Source organism: Pinus tabuliformis, chromosome 6 (assembly GCF_031772625.1).
Source record: "Pinus tabuliformis cultivar Carrire ecotype Pingquan chromosome 6, CPIR1, whole genome shotgun sequence".
Lineage (NCBI taxonomy): Eukaryota > Viridiplantae > Streptophyta > Pinopsida > Pinales > Pinaceae > Pinus > Pinus tabuliformis.
Genome location: NC_142292.1, coordinates 766636821 through 766656451, shown reverse-complemented (window position 1 = coordinate 766656451; position 19631 = coordinate 766636821).

Genomic DNA, 19631 nt, shown 5'->3' with positions numbered 1-19631 from the left:
CTCACAGCAATCATACAAGTAGATAAGCAAAATGCAGATAGAACATATAAGCAGATCTTACAGAGGACAAATCAGAAACAAGAAAAATGTATGTGTTTGTTTCGGCGGTCAACAGGATGCTTCAACCAGCAAAGTCTCCTTTGGTTAGCCAGCCCAGCATGTGTCACAACAACCCTCCAACCAGTAGATGAGTCAACCCAAGTCAGTTCTACAAAAGTCAACGCTGTCCTGAAAAGTCAACGCAGGGGCAGCAAGCTAAAAGTCAACGCAGCAGCAAAACGGTCAACCCTTTGACCTCGATTTTTGTGCCAGGTAGTATGGACTTCAAAAATCGAACCTCCCACAAGTTTTCAGCTTGTTTGGACCAAGTGTTGACCAAAGTCAACGCTGGTCAAACTTCTGCGAAACCCTAGCAGCAGAAAAATCCTCTTCGTCCTTCCCACGTGTGGCTGAAATTCGTCCTCCAGGTAGCTCGTACTTTTTAGGATGAGAGAGGAATATGTGAGTTGTGTTGTGATCAAATTCTCTCCAACTTTTCCTGTATATATATATCCATCAATGAGGGTGTGTGACACATCTGTTGGGCATGTGAGCCTACATTACAAAACTGGCTGACCTTTGCACATATAATTTATTAAGAATAATAAATTCAAAATATAAGTTCTGCTCATCGGATTAAGACTATTTTTATATGGATTTTACACCTCTCAGAAAGAGGAATCCAACAAAAATATTAGCCTCTTAATCTGAGCATCAGAACATGGAGTTTGGACCTAGTTGTGCAGATTTAACACTCCCTCTCAACTAGGGAGAACTCCATCTATTAGTGCAATTAACATCGTGAGTCATCCCGCCGAAACTTGCTTTGGTGGCTTCTTTATTTCAGAACAGAAGTGGGTTAGTCACAAAGACATCATTCCCCGACTGACATAATCAGTCCAGAGGTCCCAGACCTCACAAATCTTGATCCCAGATCAAGTGGTTGGACCATGCCATCCTAGATAGAGAGTACGGCAATCTCTGATGCGTCCATCAGTCTTTGCTAATAGTCTCTAGCTTTTCCACACCTCATTGGCCAAATGAGAGGTACTTCCCATGAGCCCTGAACTCAATGGGTAGGATGCATACGGGGCACAGATTAAATGAGTGGCGAACCAGCTCAATAATCACAAGGGTGGGGCAGAAGCATTATGAGTGCTTATAGCTCCGAGAAGCTATCCCCAAAGCCCCCCAGAGCTCCCAGAGCTCATCGTCCAACATGACCCACATCATAGGGTCTTTCCACGACACCAAGACTCTCACGGAAGGTTAGGAACTTGACCTTCCCCAAGGGCTTAGTGAGAATATCCGCGACCTGCTCATCAGTTCCTATATGATCGAGCCTTACGGCGCCTCGCTGTACCATATCCCGGATAAAGTGGTACCTGATATCAATATGCTTGGATCGGTCGTGGAACACAGGATTCTCAGTCATACGAATCCCACTCTGATTATCACAGAGTATTACAGTGGTATCTAGCACATGTTGGAACAGCTCACTAAAGAGCTTCCTCAACCAAACTGCTTCACAACAGGCCATACTAGCAGCAATGTATTCGGCCTCCGCGGTGCTCAAAGCCACCGACTTCTGCTTCCTGCTCATCCATGAGATCGAAGCAGAACCAAGATTGAAACAACATCCAGATGTGCTCTTACGATCCACCACACTGCCAGCCCAATCGGCATCAGTATATCCCCGGAGTATCACACTCCCGGCAGTGTATCTCAGCCCATGGTTTATCGCGCCCCGAAGATATCTTAAAATATTCTTGGCACCAACCCAGTGAAAATGATGAGGCTCAACCATCTGTTGACTCAAAGTATTCACTGCAAAACATATGTCCGGACGGGTGTTCACTAAGAACATCAAAGCTCCTATGAGTTGACGATACTCAGTAGGATTGGCCAAGATAGGCCCTGCAGCGCTGCCACTCAACTTCTTAAAGTTGAGTTCCATTGGTGTCGACACGGACTTACAGTCCACCATCCCAAATCTTTCCAGAAGCTTCACAATATACTCTCCTTGAGAAAGGAAAATCTCTCCAGGTCTCTGCCAGACCTCCAGGCCTAGGAAATAGTGCATCAGTCCTAGGTCTTTCATCTCGAACTCAGCAGCAAGCTCCCTCTTACATTGATGAATGAGAGGGTCATCACCTGTCAGGAAGAGGTCGTCCACATACAACACTAGAATGAGAGGCTTTCCTTCCTCAACCTTAAAGTAAAGGTTTGGATCAACATTGCTTCGAGTGAAGCCCAGCTTCATCAAGTAACTATCCATCCTCTCATACCAAGCTCTGGGTGCTTGCTTTAACCCATAGAGGGCTTTCTTCAACCTGCAGACATAGGTGTCTCGATCTTGAACTTCAAATCCCAGAGGTTGTTCTACATACACCTCTTCCTTTATTGCACCATGCAGAAAAGCGGTCTTGACATCCATCTGATGAAGACTCCATCCTTGCGTAGCAGCAAGGGCTATGATGGATCGGATGGTGGTATATCGAGCCACAGGTGCAAATATATCGTCATAGTCAATTCCTTCCTTTTGAGAGAAGCCACGGGCAACAAATCTTGCCTTAAACTTTTCAGCACTCCCATCAGATCCATGTTTAATCTTGTAGAGCCATTTAGCGGTGACAACAGATTTGTCCTTCGGTCTCGGGACCACATCCCAGACATCATTCTTCATAATAGCCTCATATTCTTCATGCATAGCATCCTTCCAGACTTGATGCTTGATGGCTTCTTCAAAAGATCCAGGTTCAGATTGTATAATAGTACTCATGGCATCTAGATACCCTTGGTATCTACACGGCTTCTTGCTTTCTCGGAATGTTCCCCTTGGGGCAGCATGACCCTCAGCATCTTCGAGGGTGTCCCTGAGCCATGATGGCCTCTTTCCTAGAGAAAGGGAAGGATCAATAGGGTCCATTGGCCCTTCAACATCAGGCATAGTCTCATCCTGGGGTTCTTCCAGATTTCCAGGTCTTTCTTCATGGTTTTCTTCAGATCTAGGAAGATCTACTACTTTCTTCAGGGAAGCATCTTCGTCAAAAGTGACATCATGGCTTATCTCTACTTCCCTTTGACCAGGTACATAGACTCTATATGCCTTAGAAGTCTCACTGTAGCCCACAAACATTCCTTTCTTCCCAGTAGCATCCAGCTTACTTCTCTTTTCTTTCAGCACATGAAAATAGACAGGACATCCAAAAATTCTAAAATGTGAGACATCAGGTTTCTTACCAGAGAAAACCTCTTCGGGAGTTTTGGAGTCCAAAGCGGAATGAGGGCATCGGTTTTGAATGTACACAACAGTATTTGCAGCTTCTCCCCACAGAAACTTTGGAAGACCCTGGTCACATAGCATGGCACGGGCAGCTTCCACAATAGTCCTATTCTTGCATTCAGCAACACCATTCTGCTCAGGAGTATATGCAGTGGTAGTCTCCCTCTTAATGCCAGCTTCTCTGCAAAAGTCTTTGAACTCATTTGACTCATATTCAGTGCCATTGTCAGTCCTCAAAATCTTGATCTTCTTTCCGGTCATATTTTCCACCAAGGCTTTGAAGGTACGGAACCACATGAAAGCCTCATCCTTCTTCTTCAAGAAGTATATCCAGGTTTTGCGAGAGAAGTCATCAGTAAATGTCATATAGTAAGAACATCCCCCCAGGGATGTTACAGGCAACATACCGGAAAGATCAGAATGGACCAGTTGCAATATCTCAGATGTCTTTGTGACACTTGAGGGGAAAGGTCCCCTTGTATGTTTTCCTTCAGCACAGCCCTTACATACACCTTTATGATTATTTCCAAAATCAGGCATCCCTGTCACCACCTTCCTTGCTTCGGGAAGAGCCTTGTAATGAAGGTGTCCAAATCTTCGGTGCCATAGTTCGGTTTGACAGATAGTATCACAAGTCATAGCTCCTAACGGACTCCCTCCAACTTGGTAGAGTGTACCAACTCTAAAACCAATTGAGATAGCTTCCTTGAAGCTCTTCTTCCACATGAGTACCTTTCCATCAGAGAAAGTTACATTGAATCCTTTGTCTTCCATGGCAGATACAGACACAAGGTTCTTCTTCAATTTGGGTACATAGAGTACATCTTGTAGATGGAGGACTTGTCCTTGAGACAAGTGGAGGGTCACAGTCCCGGTCCCTTTCACAGGATAAGTGGCATTATCCCCAAGGATAATTTCTATATTAGTATCCCTTTCAACCATGTCAGAAAGTGCTTCCTTGAATCCGGTGATGTGCCTTGAGGCACCACTATCGATTAGCCAGACATCCATAGTGTCGGGCGGAGATGCAACTGAGAGAGCAGATATTAGAATATACTCATTTCTTTTATCAACAACATTAGACTCCTCATACCTGGTATTTCTGGTCCTTTTAGAAGGTGGATGGTTTCCTTCAAAGTGAGCCTTCCTCTTTCCTTTGGATTTGTCATTTCTTTGATTCCCATTCCTTTGGTTGTTGTTGTTGTCGTCACTATCGGGAGAATTCTTCTGGAAGGGGCATTCTCTAGCATAGTGTCCAGTCCTATGGCAGGTGAAACATTTACCCTTCTTCTTTTGAGTCTTAGTCCTTCCTTTGTCCTTGGAACCACCAGAGTTCTTCTTTCGGGAATGAGCAACATAGGCAGTATTTCTTTCATTATCAAATTCCTTCATCCTTGTTTCTTCTTGCATACATCTAGACAGAAGCTCATCAAAGTTAGGGATGGTATTATTGTTGAGAATGGTAGTTGTGAATACTTGCCATTCATATGGAAGTCCTCCAAGTGCGGTGAGAACCATCTCACGATCAGCGATTGTCTCCCCAATAGCTAGCAGATTGTTCCTGGTTTCGGTCAACTTCATAAAGAAAGTTTGAATAGACTCGTCTCGGCCCTTCTTCATATTCTTCAACTTGTTCTTGAGGAATAACACTTGGTTCACATTGTTTACTCGGAACATAAGTATCAGTTTGTCATACATCTCCTTGGATGTGCCTAGTTCAGATATGTGGCAACCAGACTCTTATTTATGGATTCTCTGATCAGCAGTTTTGCTCTGATTTCTCCCTTCTTATACTTGTGTTTAACAGCAGCAGAGGCATTTGATGGAGGTTCTTGAATCTTCCCTGTCACATGATCTAGGAGATCATGATCTTCTAATTTGAGATCTAATAACATCTTCCAGGCATGGAAGTCATCACTTCCAGTCAGCTTGTCATTCTCCCTGAATTCAAGCTTAGAGGAATCCATTTCCTTCGATGATGATTGCTATAGATAGAGTTTGTCTTCACCTCAGCTCTGATACCATGTAAAGTTTTGTAGATGTTCTATGCTAAGAGAAGTTTCACTTTTCTCACAGCAATCATACAAGTAGATAAGCAAAATGCAGATAGAACATATAAGCAGATCTTACAGAAGACAAATCAGAAACAAGAAAAATGTATGTGTTTGTTTCGACGGTCAACAAGATGCTTCAACCAGCAAAGTCTCCTTTGGTCAGGCAGCCCAGCATGTGTCACAACAACCCTCCAACCAGTAGATGAGTCAACCCAAGTCAGTTCTACAAAAGTCAACGCTGTCCTGAAAAGTCAACGCAGGGGCAGCAAGCTAAAAGTCAATGCAGCAGCAAAACGGTCAACCCTTTGACCTCGATTTTTGTGCCAGGTAGTATGGCCTTCAAAAATCGAACCTCCCACAAGTTTTCAGCTTGTTTGGACCAAGTGTTGACCAAAGTCAGCGCTGGTCAAACTTCTGTGAAACCCTAGCAGCAGAAAAATCCTCTTCGTCCTTCCCACGTGTGGCTGAAATTCGTCCTCCAGGTAGCTCGTACTTTTTAGGATGAGAGAGGAAGATGTGAGTTGTGTTGTGATCAAATTCTCTCCAACTTTTCCTGTATATATATATCCATCAATGAGGGTGTGTGACACATCTGTTGGGCATGTGAGCCTACATTACAAAACTGGCTGACCTTTGCACATATAATTTATTAAGAATAATAAATTCAAAATATAAGTTCTGCTCATCGGATTAAGACTATTTTTATATGGATTTTACACCTCTCAGAAAGAGGAATCCAACAAAAATATTAGCCTCTTAATCTGAGCATCAGAACATGGAGTTTGGACCTAGTTGTCCAAATTTAACAAATAGCAAACCAATAAAGCCCAGATTTGAAATATGTTGCTCCTGGTATGTGGTATCAATATGTTTCTCCCTCCCATACATACATAGGTTGCTCCAATACACTCCAGATACACCATGTGCCAGATATATCACCTCCCCCACAAAATATCTCTATCCATATATTAAAGTGTTTTTTTTTCCAGTTTCACACCATAACTGCATTTTTTTAACACTAGAGGTGAATTTTTTTTTCTTCTACGTTGGCAGTGGAAGTATATTTTTTTGTATAGTACATAGATTTTTAAAATACATTCATTACTATCCATTGTGGGAGTGGTTCTCACCGGCAACGAGAACTATCCAGAATGGTCGCGGAAAATTAAACACACTCTCATTTTTAATGAGCTGTGGAAATGAGTGTGTGTTGGAGACAAAGACAAAGACAAAGAACCATAACAACCTACCTCAGACAAGGAATTCACCATTTGGGAAAATAAGAACAACAAGGCTTATGCCTTGATTGCAACATCAGTGAATGAAGAGGTGAGTCGCCACATTTCGCCATTTTCAAATGCTTTCGAAGCCTTACAAAAACTGAAGAAACTCTATGACTCACACTCTACACTTGAAGTTGTTCAACTCATGATTAAATTGTTCAGCTTTGAATTACAAAATGATGATCCTCTTGCTCTTGCATCAGAAGTAAAATCTATTATGCATGATATCAAAGTCACTAATGTTGAATTGGACATTCCTCTAATAGCTTTTGTCAGGGCACTTTATCCCACTTACTCAAATTATCTTGAGTCATTGCAAGCAAATGGAAATCTCAAAGAAATTACCTTTGACTCCCTTGTGATAAAAATCGCTGAAAGAGAGAGATTTTGGGAAGAAGACAACTCCTTAGTATTTTGAAGAGACTGTGTGTCTTGCACATAGAGAGAAGAATCTTGCTCAAGATTCTTCCAGAGGAAGAGGTGGTCGAAGAGGAAGAGGAAAAAGAAATTTCAAAGGCAGGGGGGGCAGACACTCTCAAGGAGAGAAGTCAGATTTGCATTGCATACGTTGCAAAAGAGATGGATCACATGATGCATCCACATGAAAGTTGCCTTGGGCCAGAATTGAGTAGGAAAGAAACCAACCCAAAGGTAAAACTAATGACAAAGAGAAAGGTAAAGCCCCTGAATCCGCTCACTATGTTGTGGCACACTGTAATATTGGAGTAAATGAAGACTTATTTAATGCTTCACTTGCTTCTTGGGAAAATGATTGGTTGCTTGATTCAGGAGCAACTTGCCACGACCTTTAGAAGATATTTTTTTGAAGAATTTATTGACAATGTTGATGGAGCAGTATACTTTGCAGAAAAATCAAAACTCAAGCCATCAAGGGTTGTCACAATTAAGCTTAAATTGCCTGGTCTTCCAGACTTTCTTTTGCATCATGTTTTATATCTCCCACAACTTAGGGAAAAGTCACTATCCTCGGTCCACATCCACTAGCAAGGACACTCCATTCATATGTTTGATGGCAAGGTTGAGGTGAGAAAAGAATCAGATCACTCACTTGTCATGACGGGGATAGAAGAAGAAAGACTTCTCAAGTTGCAAGGTACCTCTGCTTGTGCACAAAATTTTTCATACAATTCTCATTATGAAGAAGGTACATTTCCATCAAGTTTACCTCTGCTTGTGCACAAATTTTTTCATACAATTCTCATTATGAAGAAGGTACATTTCCATCAAGTTTATTATGACATGCTAGATTTGGACACTAGAACTATGACAACGTCCGCTTGTTGAAGAAAAATGATGTTACTGGTTTGCTTACAATTCCTAGGAAACTTAAGCAATGTGATGCTTGCATTCTAGGAAAGCATAACAAATAGTGTTTCATGATTCACATTCCAGAGCACGTAGAAAACTTGAACTCATTCATTCAGATTTATGTGGTCCAATACCTGTTCCTTCTGCAAATGGAAATAAACATATGATGACATTTATTGATGACTACACCAGAATGTGTTGGGTTTATTTATTGAAGAACAAATGTGATGCTTTTTAAACATTCAAGAACTTTCATACATGGATTGAAAATGATGCACAATCTCATATTGGCTCTATTCACACTGATAATGGAAAATAACACACTTCAAATGAATTTGAAAACTATCTTCGTCAACATGGGATCAAAGATCAAACAACAGTGCCTTATAATCCCCAATAGAATAGAGTCGCTGAAAGAATGAATAGGACAATCTTAAATATGCTGCGCTCCATGATGTTTTTTAAGAATGTAAAATCGATGTTTTGGGCTGATGCAGTTCTATGTGCTGTATATGTAAAGAATAGATGTCCATCTAATGCTATTAGAAACAAGACTCCTTATGAAATGTGGTATGGGCACATTCTTTCGGTAAAACATCTTAGGGTCTTTGGTTCCACATGTTATGCCTTGATACCAAAGGTACATAGAAACAAACTTGGTGCAAGGAGTCATAAGTGTATCTTCCTGGGGTATTCAAACACCTCCAAATCATACAGTCTCTATGATGAAGTCAATGAAAAGTTTGTTGTATCTAGAGATGTAATCTTTCTTGAATCATCCAAAGCTGACAATGTTGTTGAGCGGCAACTTGATCGCTTGGATAGATTCACAAATGCAAAATCATTTCAAGAATTTGATAATCAGATTCGACATCTTGAAGGGGTGATTCCTATACTAGATCAACCTGTGGAATCTTCTGCTGAAGCACTCCCTCCCTCGCATGAAACTCCAAAAACTGATGATACTTTGAGTGATGTGATTGACAGAATTGGGAGACTCAATATTGATTCAGTCCCAACTCAATCAACTGAGCAGCCTGGACCATCTCAGAAAGGTCCCCCAAAGTCGAAGACAAAAACACTTGAAAGTGTTCATCCTGATGAGGTTGGAAAAACAAGAACTAGAAATTTAACCTGACAAAATGGAGGTGATGTAGATGACTCTGATTCACTTGTTGATATGGATGTTTCTTATGATTGTGAATTGAATTTGTTTACAGATTTTGAATCAACTTCTTTCAAAGAAGCCGCTTCTCATGATGAATGGAAAAAAGCGATGCAAAAGGAGTGTGATGCCTTGATAAAGAATGGCACTTGGAAGCTGGTTGATTCTCCGTTGGGAACCAAACTATGTTGCAGGAAACGTGGCATAGAGGTCCGTTTTCGTACGGAAACGGGTATGAAACGCGGAAACGCGTTTGGTACGGCTGTGAAACGCATTTCCGGCCGTACTGCCACATTTCCCGAAACGGAAACGTGGCCAGTACGACCGGAAACGCGTTTCAGGGCCGTACGACCCACGTTTCCTCATTAACTTGTGTTTTTTTATTTTTTTTTTAAATTTACTTTTAGGGTATGTTAGTGACTTCTAGATGTGTGTCTAAAGTTATAAAAGTGAATTTTTGCCCTAGTGTTGATATGCAGTTCATCAGGAAGTTTGAGGCATATGCAGTTCATGGTAATGTTAAATTCTTAAAGTAAAAGTGATATTCTCCTTTATTTTTCATTTTCATCCTTTTACTTAAATTTTTAACATTACCATGAAATGACTCAGGATGTTTGAGAGCGGTTTCGCCCTCATTGGATTTCATATGGAGAAAGTAGAATTTTAGATTTCACTCAAAATCCAACAGACTTATTTGTTTTTCAGGATTTCAGGATTGGGGGGATTGCAATGTTTCCATTGGATTTTATCATGTACTAAGGTATGGAATTTGTATTTAATCAAGAGAATCAAGCCCTCTATGGAAGGGAAACTCCCAATAATCAAGATCATGTAGGGTACTAGGGTATGAAATGTGTATTTAATCAAGAGCACTAAGGTCGTTCAACTATGTAGGAGGAGACTCCTAATACAACAATGGTCCTTCTAAAGAATGGGATGTCGATGCAGAAAATCCTGATTTGGATCTCTCTCTTGCAGCCTTATAGTCTTTATTGTACTTGCAGCCTCATATATTAATATAAATAAAGGCTGATTTTGAGATTTGCATATATAATAAACGTTGCTTTTGGATATTCCGATATTTTTATTTTCATTATGTGATCATTCATGAGTAAATGTGATGTAAATTAAATCTTAATGTTTAAGTGTAATAAATTATAATGTATCATTTATGCTTTATGATTGCACATCTATATATATATATATATATATATTTTCAATATATATATATATATATTGAAAATATATATATATATATATATTTTCAATATATATATATATATATATTTTCAATATATATATATATATATATATATATATATATATATATATTTTCAATATATATATATATATATATATATATTTATATTTTCAATATATATATATATATATATATATATATATTCGCGTTTCCCCGTTTCCAAAATTTGGGGAGGTCGCGTTTCGTATCGCTTCCCGTTTCGGAAACTCGTACCCGTTTCCCCGTTTCGTGCAACTTAGGAACCAAACCAATTGGCTGCAAGTGGGTCTACAAGAACAAGTATAAAATTGATGGCTCACTTGACAAGCAAAAAGCTAGGCTTGTGGCAAAAGGTTTTTCACAGAAGGAAGGGGTCGATTATGAGGAGACTTTTGACCCCACATAAAAATGGGCTACCATCCGGACACTCTTTGCCCTAGCAACTCAGGACGGTTGGAAATTCCATCAAATGGATGTAAAAACTGCTTTCTTGAATGGAGATCTAAAAGAGAATGTTTTTATGTCCCAACCAGAAGGATTTGCTGTGAAAGGACATGAACATAAAGTATGCAAACTTGTGAAATCCTTGTATGGCCTCAAACAAGCACCGCGAGCCTAGTATGAAAAACTAACTGAGCATCTTCTGAAACTCAATTCCAAACATTATGATCTTGATGATGCAAATTTGTTTGTCAAGAAAGTTGGCAAACCAATTGTATATCTTGTGGTATATGTAGATGATATTTTGATGACAGGGAACAATGAGAGCTACATTGCATACATAAAGAAGGAATGGAGGAAAGGTTTTGAAATCACTGATTAGGCTATGTTCATTACTATCTTGGTATTGAAGTAACTCAACATCCAAAGTCCATATTCCTTTCTCAAAAGAAATACATTGGAGATCTGTTGAACAAGTTTTGACATGGTTAAATGCAATCCTCTGACTACTCCAATGGAACAAAACTTAAAACTCACATCCATTGAAGAAAAAGAATTTGAGGACGCAACAAAGTATAGACAACTTGTAGGAAGTCTCAACTACCTGACTGTTACAAGCCCAAACATTCCATTTGCTGTTGGAATCCTCTCCAGGTATATGCAAAAGCCTTGTGAGGGACATTGGTTTGCTGCAAAAAGAGTTCTAAAGTACTTGATGGGAACTCAAAACTTTGGACTCAAGTATACACAGGTGGGTGACTTCAGCTTGATTGGATACTCTGATTCAGACTTTGATGGAGATAAAGAAATTGGGGTATCTACTTCTGGTTATGCTATGAGTCTTGGATCAGGAGATGTCTCCTAGAGATCATGCAAACAATCAGTTCCAATAGATTCCACAATAGAGACAAAATATGTGGCAACAACTGAGGCAACAAAAGAAATTGTGTGGCTCAGGAAAATTCTGGAAGATTTGTAGGTAAAACAAGTTCATTCGACTCCACTCATGATTGACAGTGCCTCGGCAATAAAGTTGGCCAAGAACCTAAAGTTCCATGATCGAACGAAGCACATCAATACAAAATATCATCTGATTCGACATCATGTTGAGGCCAAAACAATCCATCTTCACCATTGTTCCACTAATGCGCAGATTGCAGACATCTTCACCAAAGCGCTTGGAAGATAAAAGCTTGAAAGATTCAGAATGATGCTTGGACTCATCAACATCCCTTCAGATTAAGGGGGGAAATGTTGACACCTAATCATCGAGATTGGGTGAACAATTGTAAATAGTGTAAATAAATAATAAGAGAAAATGGAGAGTCATCGGGAGATGAAACTCAATAGTCACTCCCTCATGTATATAACTATGAACAACCTAAATGAATATACAGAGTCTCATTTGAGGAGTTACCTCCTGGCCTGACACTGTCCACTAAATCGTTTCCTGGGGGGTTCGCACGCTGTTGAATGCTGGAGGACCTATTCTATCTCCCAGGAACAGATCTGAGACGGATATTCTACTGAGATCTCGTGTGATAGGGTGAGGTACCATGGATTCTCACTGATTTGGAGTCTGGATACGTACTAGTATCAATTGATCTCTTGGTGCCCTTGTCTGAAGGTAGTACCCTGAAAGATGTCGTGATCCTCTGTGTGGGGTCTGGTTTGATGGGAGGTTGAAGAATATGTGCTCGGAACCTGAGAGCCTCATGCATTTATAGGGCCAAACATCTCTGATCGGGATACCTGAAAAAGTCGGGGAGGGTCCGAGAATCTCTGAATCTCTAGAGAAGGCGAATTCAACATCATGTTTATTTTTGCAAATCATAATGAGAAGCCATTCAAGGAATACCGCCAGACCATGCCATGGATTTCCCTACCATTGAAGAAGCTTCATTAGACCTTTCAGGTCGATGGCAATCTGTGCCTTGTTCTGGACAAACAGGGAAGAGTTATAACCATCAAAGGTACGACGACCATTAAAGAATATGGTATTGAAGGATATCCATTCATTGCAAAGATACTTGGATGTGTTAGAGGGCCAAAGTGAAGGCCCTAGGTTTGCGGGGCCTCCAACATTGAAGTAGAGAGGGCCTTTTCTGGACATCACCATGGGCCTATCAAAGGAATTTGCTTTAGAGATTTGGATATTCTAGCCAATTGTGGAGTGGACAATAGGATTTTCCTCCTATATTGTTTCTAGTTAAACACCTATACACTTATCATTGAATTTGACCACTTTACTAGTGTGAATGTAGTGGAGTGGTGCCATCCCAAAATTTTTGCTTGTCTTTGCAAGCAAAGATATTCAAATACTTCTTTTAGTAAATGTGATTGATTATTAATTGCTGATAGTAAATGATTGCTGTTATTAAACATATTTGTTGTTGTTTGGTTTTTGGACATGCACTGGTTTTGGGGAGGATCATGGGTTTTGATCTTCGCCCATGTGAGCATTGTGAAAAGATATTAGTCTTTTTATCTAACAAGAAGGGATTGATATAACTGATTGACAGTGAGGCTTCTTGTTATGAAGCCTTATCAATCAAGCATGTACAAGTGATCCTGAGAAACAACTAAAACTAGACCCTCAAGCCTAAAGCAGAATCAAAGCCATGAGTGCGATTTAATTCACAGTTATCTTCAAGCAGACATGTTCATCTTCAAATCGCCATTTGTGAGCACTTCTAATCAGCAGAAGATTAACAACTTCTAGCCAAATTTGAAAATGTTTTAGAAATGGTTGAGCCTTACAGCCAAGTTCCAATAGTTTGTGGTCAACTTCAACCACCATTTCAACAGTTTGTGGTTATATTTAAACCATCATCAAGGAGCACTTCCATTTTGTAAAAGACATCAACTCTAGTGAGGTCCAAAATTGTTCTGACTTCTAGACAGAGTTGGTGGTTATCTTTAAACCTTGTAAAAGACATCAACTCTAGTGAGGTCCAAAATTGTTCCAACTACTTCTAGACAGAGTTGGTGGTTATCTTTAAACCATCATTACGGAGTGGACACCTGATCTGTCAAGGTTATAGTGGGGAAGGTGAACTGTTACGGGGAATCCAAGAGACCTTTGAAGTTGAATTCAATGGTCAAAACTTTGTATTTATATCTGTATCATCTTAATGAATAACAATTTTGCCTTCCATGTTTGCCAGATGTCTGACCTGAAACAGAGCGTTCCTGGCCTGCTCAAACCTGCCTCTCCATCAATCTCAACTTTGAATCCTAGCATCACTAGAACCACTGCATGAGGGAGCACACTGTAACTCCTTTTTGCCATTTTGGCCCATTGCTTGTCAGTGCTCTGCCATTTCATGCCTTATCTCAAATACTGTGAATGTAATACTGGTATGTCACCGAGATAGGGCATGGCATAACGTTTCCTTGCATTCACTAAGTGCTTCATATTCTTTCCTATACGTTGTAATGCTCAGTTCTCTGGCTGTTTCCTAGAATCTATGCTTCCCCCTTATACATGGTTGATGTGTAGATATAGCCTGAAGGACATTGCTCCTTCTAGATAGCCGAATTAAAGATGAAGCTCTTCCGTTTATGCGCCTGAATGCAAATGAAAACGACAACGAGAGGCCTCTTCACGAGTTGCAAACTGGCGACAGATTCAGAGTCCATTCTAAACTTGCCCTTGTCATCACAGCAGACCAGCCTCAGGGGCTTGGCCGACCAGTTAGAGTCGTGACCATAGGAGTCAAAGGACTTGCAGGAGAGAGATCAACTTTTTCCGCAGTTATCATCGACATTATGAAATTTCACTTGAGCAAGGAGGTAATCAAAACACAAACCTCCAACCAATTTTATTCACTTTTCATACGTTGTGGCCAGAGCTGCGAGCATCCGAACCATTTGCATAAGGAATGCACAAGCATATTGGATGATTCATAATCATAAAGTGCAGGAAAGGATGTCCTTTTAGTTTTCAAATGGAAGTTTGTGTGAGAATAACCCTTATTTTCGTATTACCGCCAGGACTATGGAATATTGTTATAAAGACTGCGAGCATAGAATCTTGGTTTGCAAATAGATACTAAATCACATGAGTGATGGGTGACCTATAGAGATTGTTGATGGGATAATGCAAGAACAACTTAGAGGAAGTAAGGATAATAAATTAAATGATATGAGAGGTGCATGTTATTTCTCTCAATCACATAGTGGGCTTTGTAATCTTGACTTGTAACTATTCAAGGTCCTGGTTGGCATTTCTTGAGAATGCAAGAACAACTTGGAAGAAGTAAGGGTAATAAATTAAATGATACGAGAGGTGCATGCTGTTTCTCTCAATCAAATGGTGGGTTTTGTAATCTTGACTTGTAATTATTCAAAGTCTTGGTTGGCATTTCCCAAGGCTTGTTGCAGCAATTAAAAAATATATATGGTATATCATAAATATTTCAAGAAATTGAGGGAGTTGAAGGGTGTTGTTTTCTGCTCACTAAGTCTGATTGATAAAGGGTGGAGTAGCAATAAATTCCTTGACGTCGAAATAGCTCGAATTGATGGATTATTAGAGTGTTATGTCCCTTTTCGAGTAATGACTACAAGAGTTGACTTAGTAGCCTATTTGATTCCCTTAGGCTATAGTTGGAAGAAAGGGATCAACCAATTTATTTATTTAATGTCATTTGGATGTAAAAAACAACATTTTTAAGGTGATGTTGAGTAATTAAAAAATGTTGTTTTATTGAGCAAATGACCCATGGTATAGACACATTGCATTATAATGATAAAAATAGAATTGGGGCTCACTTTTGATCATGCATTGGTTTTTGTGAGCTCTTGAAGATTTTGAGTAAAGGGTAAAAGTATTTGTGAGGATAAGAAACATATCCACCCTAGTTGATCAAGATTGGTTTCAATCATGAGACACATCCCACCCTAGCAAGTCAAGGAGGAGGAATGATCTAGGTTCTTCACATGTGCTCATATTGAAGGAGAAGCTACATTTTAACTGAGATCATGGGAGGTTGAAAAAGAATCGATTCATGTATTTTGTAGTAGCTCTAGTGGAGGTCGGAATTTAGTGAGGAGACCGAGTTTATCTTGGAAGGCCAAATTTGATTGTGAAATCGAGATTTAAATAGGGAGTCTGAATTCATGGTTGAGGTCAAATTTCATTGAAGAAATTATATATATTTTTTTAGGAGGCCGAATTGCTTGGAGAGGCTGCACTTATTTTTGAAGAGAGAAATAATTGTGAGGCCTAGTTTTATCTTGTAGGGTTGATTTTATTCATAACAACCCACACTTTTATGGAGGCCAAATTTAACTGAAGTAATAGACCTCATAATTTGGAGGTTGAATTTATCATTTAGGAGGCCACCACGTTCGTCCTTGTGGAGGCCACAACTATCTCGCGAAGGCTGTATTTATCTTTTGGGGGCTGAGTTCATCATAGGCTACATGTATCTTTGTGGAGGCTGCATTTGTCCACGAGGACATCAAATTTAATTAAGGAGGCCATATTGATTTTGTTGAGGTTGAAGTTCCTTGAGAGGGTTTTCATTAAGTGGAAGTAGAGTTCTTTTGTGAAGGTTGAATTAATTGTGGAGGTCGCCTCATATGGAGGAGGCCATGCCATTTTTCAAGATCTATTGACAAGTTCCAAAAATTGATCTTTGCATGTAATTTCATAATCAAATTTAATAACAACTTGGCTAAGATTTTTTTTTTGTTAATCCATTGGAGACTGGTGACTTGCTATGTCCACAAAATATTGTTCTAGGTAGATCTACCCACCCAAAGGGATCACTTCCCACTGGCTCAAACATGGATCCTGGCCCGAATGTGTTGAGAGAATTGAATCCATGACCTCCCAATAGTAGAGACACATAACATTGGGGACTCGACCAATTGAACTAACCCTTGGGGTTTTTGGCTAAGTTAATGGTGCTCATTTGGGAATTTTATTGAGTAAGAGTTTCATATTTAGTTGGCTACAAAATGTTTGAAAAATGTCTCTACCATAAATGCTTCATTTTATTCACATACAAAGTGTTTGAAGAAATGTTTGCATGCAAATTGTTTGTCAAAATGCATGAAAGAACAATTTAAAAATTTTTGCAAGTTGATTTGGAATATTTGAGAGAGGGATGTTACAATGGTATCAACGTTGGTTTTCTTGCCAGCTTGTAAGTACATTCTACTTTGATAAAATTAGGGATAGAGAATACATCACTTATAGGAGCTAGAGAAGGGCTAAAGACCTCACTCATTCAGAATTATAAGAAGAAGAGGAAATGGGTGAAAAAATTGAACAATAGCTTGGAAGCATTGTGAATGCCTTAAATGGCTTGGAAAGAGGGAAACACGAGTTGGGTGTAGTTTATCACTCAGTCTATGGAAAACATTTGCAGGAAACAACATAATGCCAACAATAGTGGTGCATTAGAGTCGAATGATCATAATGGGAATCATGCTGAGGGAACAACACCCATATTCCAACTCAAAATAATCCTTAGACATCAAGTAGAGCAACGCCTAGGCCCCTCTTACCAAAATTCTTGGAAGAATAACCAACAGAAAATCAAGGGAAACAAGGGCAAGGAAAATAATTTTCTAACTACCTAAGGGAGTATGAGGCGCCATGGGAGGAGTTTCATGCAACTATCTCCTTGCAATATTTTTGCACTATAAAATACATGAACATGCCTAGAGAGTACAACATGGGTTCAGTAAATTATGAACTCCAAGCAAATTGGGGAAGCTATCCATTCCTTCTATTGTTGGATCATCTAGTTGCACCGTTAGAGAATGGGTACAAAATTTGGACACATACCTCTAACTCAATCCTATGACAGATAAAGGCCATCAAATATACTACATTGAATTTGGAGGGAGAGGCTCATGACTGCACTATGAGCTAGTCACCTTCGGGTATTTTAGCATCACCTATGGCTTGGAGTTCACATAGAGGTTGATTGAATGGTTTGATAAGAACTAGTACAACTCAAGAAAATAGGTACGCCATATACATACATTTTTGAATTTCAGAGGTTAGAATTCATGTTGACCTATGTGTTGGAGCATATATTAGTAATGATATTTGTTAAGGGATTATCTAAACCCCTACGTTGTTGGGTTAAGGTCTTCAAACCAGGTTCCTTACAAGATGCTACCATTACAATTCAGGATATGGAGGACGCAGTGCCCAAGAGCAAAGTCCCTTCCAAGCCCACCCTTCCTCACGAAAACAAAGACAATAAATACTTCCAGAAGGAATGGTCTAGGAAAAACATGTATTATGAGACTTGAAATGAACTGAGGAGGAAACTATGATTTAATAACGAGGAGCCTTGGGAACTTGGTTATAGGTGCATGGGAAAGGGCAAGGTGCATTATATAGAGGTGCTATCAGATAGTGATGGGGAAGAAGAGGCAAGATATTCTCAAGAGGATGAGCATAGCGGTACAGATGATGAGAAACCCCATGTGGATACTAAGGGTGAAACTATAACCACACAATCTAGTGTCCCTAGATATCACACTTTCAGGGTCAGAGGAGTAGTATAGGGATAGTGTCACTACCTTGACTGATGGTGGGTCAAACCACAACTTCATTGACTCGACTTGGGTAGCTAGGAGAGGTGGTTGATGGGTACGATATGACATGCAAAAAAATGGGCCCATAATTGGAGCTAAAGATGGGTAACTACACTGTGATTGATGATTTCTATGTGGTGAAGTTGGTGGGCACCAAGCTTGTTTTGGGTGTTTAGTGGCTCATCTCTATAGGGAAACACTCAAAAGGAACCAGACAATGGAGATGGAATTCATTGCAGCGGATGGTAACAGGGTAGTTTTGAGGGGCATGTCCAATGGTGCTCCCAGGGATGTTATAGCCATGCAGATGGAAAATATATTTAGGCATGGTGATGTATCTTGTGTAGGAGAGTGTTTGGTTACAACAAAAAAACCTATAGATGATAGCCAACATTATAATATCGATATCTGGTCATTGTTGCATAAAGATGACAGGTTCTTTGAGGATATCCCTTTAGGGAGACCCCCGACAGGGGTTTTTGAGCACATCAATGAGTTAAAATAAGGGGGCCAAACTAGTGATAACTACACCATTTCTCAAACAGTTAGAAGAAGGGGGTCAAACTAGTGATAACTACACCATACAAGAACCCAAAGAAATGTAAAGATGAAATAGAAAATGCCATCAAGGAATTATTAGAGATGGAGCATATCAAGCCCAATTTAAGCCCATTCGCTTCTTTAGTTGTCTTGGTTAAGAAGAAGGATGGAACCATATATATGCGCATTGACTATTGGGCCCTAAATAAAAACAAAAGTAAGAACATGTATCCCATTCCCAGGACCAATGAGTTGCTGAATGACTTGCATGGGGCTATATACTTTTTGAAGATGATCTTTGATCATAATATCATCAAATCAAGGCCATGGAACATGATGTAGACAAGATTTCCTTCCAATGTCACTATGGGCACTATGAGTTCTTGGTCATGCCATTTGGTTTACTAATGCACTTGCCACTTTTTAGTCTACTTGCCACTTTTCAGTCCTACATGAGTCACATTTTCAACAAGTAGTTGTAGAAAATTTTATAAGTGTACTTTGATGATCTTCTTATATACAACTAAATGTGGGATGATCACATGAGACAATTGAATGAGATATTGGGTATCATGGAGGAGCAATCGATATATGCAAAGGAGTCAAAATGTGAATTTTGCCTAATATAGATCTTATATTTGGGCCATGTGATCAATGCACAGGGTGTATAAGTGCATTAAGAGAA